At 45.4% G+C, this 7,459-nt stretch overlaps 1 long non-coding RNA gene across 1 annotated transcript; it reads right to left on the bottom strand.

The window, feature by feature from the left end:
- Positions 1 to 2,725: 2,725 nt before the first annotated feature.
- LOC125548427 (uncharacterized) lies at positions 2,726 to 7,067 on the bottom strand. Its single transcript, XR_015618721.1, has 4 exons — positions 6,602 to 7,067; positions 5,336 to 5,410; positions 3,028 to 3,748; positions 2,726 to 2,923 (listed from the first exon to the last, which is right to left on the bottom strand). It is a non-coding gene; the product is annotated as an uncharacterized LOC125548427 (long non-coding RNA).
- Positions 7,068 to 7,459: the final 392 nt, after the last annotated feature.

Genomic DNA, 7,459 nt, shown 5'->3' on the forward strand with positions numbered 1-7,459 from the left:
GTGTGTATCTTGCAAATCTCTATGCCTCCCTCCTTGACTTCATCATGGGTGGAATTGAAGCGTCTCTTGATGTGTTTGGTTCTCTTGTGAAATCTGGACTCCTTCGCCAAGGCAATTGCTCCAGTATTGTCATAAAAGATTTTCATTGGACCCGATGCACTAGGTATTACACCTAGATCAAATATGAACTCCTTCATCCAAACTCCTTCATTTGCTGCTTCCGAAGCAGCTATGTACTCTGCTTCACACTTAGATCCCGCCACGACGCTCAGCTTGGAACTGCACCAACTGACAACTCCATCATTCAATATAAATACGTATCCGGTTTGTGACTTAGAGTCATCCGGATCAGTGTCAAAGCTTGCATCGACGTAACCATTTACGACAAGCTCTTTGTCACCTCCATAAACAAGAAACATATCCTTAGTCCTTTTCAGGTATTACAGGATGTTCTTGACCGTTGTCCAGTGATCCACTCCTGGATTACTTTGGTACCTCCCTGCTAAACTTATAGCAAGGCACACAGCAGGTCTGGTACACAACATTGCATACATGATAGAACCTATGGTTGAGGCATAGGGAATGACTTTCATTTTCTCTCTATCTTCTGCAGTGGTCGGGCATTGAGTCTGACTCAACTTCACACCTTATAACACAGGCAAGAACCCTTTCTTTGACTGATCCATTTTGAATTTATTCAAAACTTTATCAAGGTATGTGCTTTGTGAAAGTCCAATCAAGCGTCTTGATCTATCTCAATAGATATTGATGCCCAATGTGTAAGCAGCTTCACCGAGGTCTTTCATTGAAAAATTCTTATTCAAGTATCCTTTTATGTTATCCAGAAATTATGTATTATTTCCAATCAACAATATGTCATCCACATATAATATTAAAAATGCTATAGAGCTCCCACTCACTTTCTTGTAAATATAGGCTTCTCCAAAAGTCTGCATAAAACCATATGCTTTGATCACACTATCAACGCGTATATTCCAACTCTGAGATGCTTGCACCAGTCCATAAATGGATTGCTGGAGCTTGCACACTTTGTTAGCACCTTTAGGATCGACAAAACCTTCTGGTTGCATCATATACAACTCTTCTTTAAGATATCCATTAAGGAATGCAGTTTTGACATCCATTTGCCAAATTTCATAATCATAAAATGCGGCAATTGCTAACATGATTCGGAATGACTTAAGCACCGCTATGGGTGAGAAGGTCTCATCATAGTCAACTCCTTGAACTTGTCGAAAACCTTTTGCAACAAGTCGAGCTTTGTAGACGGTAACATTATCGTCAACGTCAGTCTTCTTCTTGAAGATCCATTTATTCTCTATGGCTTGCCGATCATCGGGCAAGACAACCAAAGTCCACACTTTGTTCTCATAGATGGATCCCATCTCAGATTTCATGGCCTCAAGTCATTTTGCGGAATCTGGGATCATCATCGCTTCCTCATAGTTCGTAGGTTCGTCATGGTCAAGTAACATGACCTCCAGAACAGGATTACCGTACCACTCTGGTGCGGATCGTACTCTGGTTGACCTACGAGGTTCGGTAGTAACTTGATCTAAAGTTTCATGATCATCATTATTAACTTCCTCACTAATTGGTGTAGGAACCACTGGAACTATGATGAACTACTTTCCAATTCGGGAGAAGGTACAATTACCTCATCAAGCTCTACTTTCCTCCCACTCACTTCTTTCGAGAGAAACTCCTCTAGAAAGGATCCATTCTTAGCAACGAATATCTTGCCTTTGGATCTGTGATAGAAGGTGTACCCAACAGTTTCCTTTGGGTATCCTATGAAGACGCATTTCTCTGATTTGGGTTCGAGCTTATCAGGTTGAAGCTTTTTCACATAAGTATCGCATCCCCAAACTTTAAGAAACGACAGCTTAGGTGTCTTGCCAAACCACAGTTCATATGGTGTCGTCTCTACCGATTTAGATGGTGCCCTATTTAACGTGAATGCAGCCGTCTCTAAAGCATAACCCCAAAATGATAGAGGTAAATCAGTAAAATACATCATAGATCGCACCATATCTAATAAAGTACGGTTACAACATTCGGACACACCATTACGTTGTGGTGTTCCAGGTGTCGTGAGTTGCGAAACTATTCCACATTGTTTCAAATGAAGACCAAACTCGTAACTCAAATATTCTCCTCCATGATCAGATTGTAGAAACTTTATTTTCTTGCTACGATGATTTTCCACTTCACTCTGAAATTCTTTGAACTTTTCAAATGTTTCAAAATTATGTTTCATTAAGTAGAAATACCCATATCTGCTCAAATCATCTGTGAAGGTCAGAAAATAACGATACCCGCCGCGAGCCTCAACACTCATCAGACCGCATACATCAGTATGTATTATTTCTAATAAGTCAGTGGCTCGCTCCATTGTTCCGGGGAACAGAGTCTTCGTCATCTTGCCCATGAGGCATGGTTCGCAAGTATCAAGTGATTCATAATTAAGTGATTCCAAAAGCCCATCAGCATGGAGTTTCTTCATGCGCTTTACACCAATATGACCTAAATGGTAGTGCCACAAATAAGTTGCACTATCATTATTAACTTTGCATCTTTTGGCTTCAATATTATGAATATGTGTATCACTACAATCGAGATTCAACAAAAATAGACCACTCATCAAGGGTGCATGACCATAAAAGATATTACTCATATAAATAGAACAACCATTATTCTCTGATTTAAATGAATAACCGTCTTTCATAAAAAAAGATCCCGATATAATGTTCATGCTCAACGCTGGCACCAAATAACAATTATTCAGGTCTAAAACTAATCCCGACGGTAGATGTAGAGGTAGCGTGCCGACGGCGATCACACCAACCTTGACGCGCATCGTCTCCTCGTCCTTAGCCAATCTTCGTTTAATCTGTAGCCCCTGTTTTTAGTTGCAAATATGAGCGACATAACCGGTATCAAATACCCCGGCGCTACTACGAGCATTAGTAAGCTACACATCAATAACATGTATACCAAATATACCTTTCACTTTGCCATCCTTCTTATCCTCCAAATACTTGGGTCAGTTCCGCTTCCAGTGACCAGTCCCTTTGCAGTAGAAGCACTCAGTTTCAGGCTTAGCTCCAGACTTGGGCTTCTTCCCTTGAGCAGCAACTTGCTTGCTGTTCTTTTTGAAGTTCCCCTTCTTCCCTTTGCCTTTTTGTTCAAACTAGTGGTCTTGTTAACGATCAACACTTGATGCTCCTTCTTGATTTCTACCTCTGAGCTCAGGAATTGTCTTTTCCTTCCCTTGCATATTATAGTTCATCACGAAGCTTTTATAGCTTGGTGGCAGTGATTGAAGAACTCTGTCAATGATAGTATTATGACGCCCCTGACTCAATCATACACGCAAATGTGTATGATCAAGATCAGGGACTCACGGGAAGATATCACAACACAACTCTAGACACAAATTAAAATAATACAAGCGTTATATTACAATCCAGGGGCTGCGAGGGCTCGAATACATAAGCTCGAAAACACAAGAGTCAGCGGAAGCAACAATATTTGAGTACAGACATAAGTTAGACAAATTTGCCTTAAGAAGGCTAGCACAAAAGCAACATCGATCGAAAAGGCAAGGCCTCCTGCCTAGGACCTCCTAACTACTCCTAGTCGTCGTCGGCCTCCACGTAGTAGTAAGCACCCTCAGGGTAGTAGTAGTTGTCGGTGGTGGCGTCTGGATCCTGGGCTCCACCATCTGGTTGCGACATCCGAGAAGAATGGAAAAGGGCAAACAGGGAGCAAAGCAACCGTGAGTACTCATCCAAAGTACTCGCAAGTAAGGATCTACACTATATATGCATTGGTGTCAATGAAATGGGTTGTATATGTGGACTGAACTACAGAATGCCGGAATAGAAGGGGAAAGCCTAGCCTATCGTAGACTAGCATCTTCAAGCAGCACCAAGCATCTTGCAGTATCAGAAGAGATAAGAGTAGCATAAAGTAAAGTAGTAGTAGTGTCATCAACCTCGGCCAAAGATCCTTCCTCGACTCCCTGCAAGAAAGCAATCCCAGAGCCATACTATCCATTTCTCATCACAAGTATTCAGTTCTAGTTGTATCGATCGGGATACAACTCCAAGTGTCCGTTACCATAGGACAGGCTATCGATAGATGTTTTCTTCCGTGTAGGGGTGCACCAACTTACCCACCACGCTCGATTAACTCTAGCCGGACACACTTTCCTGGGTCATGCCCGGCCACGGCCAAACAATACGCCGCAACCTGACCTAGGCTTAATAGAGAGGTCAGCACGCCGGACTAAACCTATGCCCCCAGGGGCCATGGGCCATCGCCCCGGGAACTCCTGCACGTTGCGTGGGCGGCCGGAGAGCAGACCTAGCTACCTCCTTAAAAAGGCAGGAGCTTACCAGTCCAACCCGGCGCGCGCCGCTTAGTCGCTGACGTCTATTAAGCTTCGGCTGATGCATATGATGCAGAACGCCCATACTATGCCCACGTGATGGTTAGTGCTAACAGGCCAGAGGCCCTCGGATCAAATATCCAAACTGTTAGTGTGTTGGTAGTGCGGTCACGAGCAGAGACTCACGAAAGATGTGACCCCGTCGCCCTGTCTCGAGTACCTGCGGTGAGGGCTAAGAATGCCCGGCCACGCCTCGTAAGTATCTCGCGGGCACCTTCCAGGTCAACCCGACTCCACATCACTCGCCATTAAGCTCGCGCGGGTACCCCTCAGGGCCAACTCGTCTTTAGTAACATGGTTCAGTGTAAAGTCGTAGTAATCATAGTAACTGTGTGTCTAACACCAAAGGGAACCCTGAGGAACCACCCTCGATGGACTCTACTTGATGTAATCGTCAAGGTGAACGTAAGAGGAACCACCCTCGAGGTTCAAACTTGAGGTGTTGCACGACAGAGTTGTATTGGAAGTGGTTAAGGAGGAAATCACCCTCGATGACCACGACCGAATAGCTACACTACAGAGATCTCATTAGGAGTGATGTATGAGGTTCCACCCTCGACACTCGATGGTAACTCTGCAGAGTCGAGCAACAAAAGGGGCGTGATGTGATGTGAGGTGTCGGGCTCTGGTCATCGATCACGTTGATCAAGTCGTCGATGATGAAGCAGAGGCAACAAGGACCAGGTGGGGGTCACTGATGGATCACTAACCAAACTATACTAAGCAGGTAAGGTAACAATAAGCAAGTTAAAAACAGGATATGCATGAGAATAGGAGCAAACAATTACAATAGCAAAATCTAATGCAAGCATGAGAGAATGAAATCGGCGATATCGGGATGATCAAAGGGGGGCTTGCCTGGAAGCTCTGAAGACAGATAAGAAACTTCGACGGTGAAGCAGTCGAGCACCGTTTCAACTGCGGCCTCGGGGTCTATCGGAAAGAAGTAATAGAGGGGGGACGTAATAAATAACAGAGAAAACAATGCATCGTAAAGCAAGACAAAGCAAAACGTTGCACTGGGGTGACCTAACGTAGTGTTACACGATACCGATGAAGGGGGAATTCAACCGGAAATGTTTTCCCGGTTTCGGACCTGTCTCAAACAGACGGCCGAAGGGGGAAAGTTGCATGTTCAGATAGTTAGAGGCACCCGGCAGGTAAACGGACCGCGTGTTCGGATTCGTCTCGTCGTTCTGAGCAACTTTCGTGTATAAAACTTTTTCATCCAAGTTACGGATTATTTTATTTAATTTTCAAAGTTTAAACAATATTTTGAAATCATTTATTAACTCGAAATTAAATAGCTAAAAGCTACCAGTACCCAGCCCTGTGTACACAGAGGCTGACAGTGGGCCAGGGAGGGTCCAGTCAGCAGAGTTGACCCGGTCAACATTTGACCGGTCAAAAGGGGCATAGTAAAGGTGGGTCCCGGTTGTCTTAGACTAAGGCACTTTTAATTTAAACTATCATTTTAATTTACAGCATGGGTCACATGTCAGCAAAATTAACTAAAAGTTAATTAGTTTTATTAAATTTCTAAGTAGATTTATCTAATCTAAAAGGGGCCCCACTTGTCATTGGCTAGCAATTAAACTAACTAGAAATTATCTCCTGAGCTAATTCGTATGGGCCAGGCAGTGGTGGTTGTACACACACACCACACATGCCCAGCCATGGCCACGACCATGTCCATTAGCAGCGACAAGGAGCAGCAAAACTAGCATCCAGGAGCAGCTAGAGCAGCGGCGGCGGCTACGCAGTAGAGTAGTAGTAAGCAGCAACGTCGGCAGTAGAGGCAGCAGGCAGAGCTCGCTCGGCGCCGGCAGTAGAAGCTAGCGACAGCAGCAATACTAAGCAGCAGCAGCGACAGCAACCAAGAGCGGCAGTGACAAGCAGGTAGCGGCAGTGGCTTCAGTCCGCAACGCATGCGGGTAGCAGCAGGGGCTAGTGAGCAGCAGGGGAGGAGCAATAGCAGCCCACAACAGCACAATAGAAGCAAGCAGCATCGCACGCATGTACACACAAGAGCTCGAGCTCCCATTCATGGCGGCCGGGCGTAGGGGCGGCCTCAACGGCGACAGATCGAGGCAAGGAAAGGGAGGATCCGGTGGAGAAGCTCACCACGGAGCTGTAGGCATGCTCGGGGAGGTCGGGGACGGACCGGGGCGGCGGCAATCGACGGCGGACGACGACGATGTACGCGGTGGAAACGAGGTCGATGGCGAGCATACAGGGCGGCCCCGCTCGATTTGAGGCTCGGGATGAACGAAGTCGATGGTGGTGGTCCTCCTGAACCCTCGGTGTGGCGGACGATGGCCGGTGGCCGCGGTGATTCGCAGCGGCGTGCTCCGGTGCGTCGTGGTTAATTTGGTCAGAGTATGTGTGTGAGATAGAGAAAGGACGTGGGGCGCGAGGGGGAAAGGGAGGGAGGAGCTAGGGTTCGCCGAGGGGAAGGGGGCGAGGCTATATAGGACGGGGGCGCGGCGGATGCCCGCCACGGCGGCAGGGGCGCGCCATGGCCGGGCGATGAGCGCCACGACCCCCCTGCCTCCCTATAGCAGAGGAAGGAGGCAAGTGGGGGTGGGCCGGCTGGGCTGCCCACTTGCCCGATGGGTCAGAAGCCCAGGGTTTTTCCGCTTTTTTATTTTTATTCTTTTCTAGTTTCTTTTATTTATTTTTATTTGCTGTTTTATTTTATTACTAGTAGATTTTAGTTTTATAAAAATATGAGACCAATACTTAAATTAGTGTTTTGAATTACCCCTCTGCCACAAAAAGTTTCACACTTTAATAAAATAGGTTTATATTTGTTTGCTATTTAAAAGCATGTAATAAATATTTTTAGCCCCTGTTTTAATTAGTTAAAGGCAATAAACCACTTTGCAAAGATGTTGGTTCACAACCATAATTAGTTATGGAATATTTTCCACACTTTGAAAATTTTACTATGCATGTTTGACATATTTGAATTTTTGACTT

The sequence above is a fragment of the Triticum urartu genome, chromosome 3A (assembly GCF_056163025.1).
Source record: "Triticum urartu cultivar PI428250 chromosome 3A, HENAU_Tu73, whole genome shotgun sequence".
In the NCBI taxonomy this organism is placed as follows: domain Eukaryota; kingdom Viridiplantae; phylum Streptophyta; class Magnoliopsida; order Poales; family Poaceae; genus Triticum; species Triticum urartu.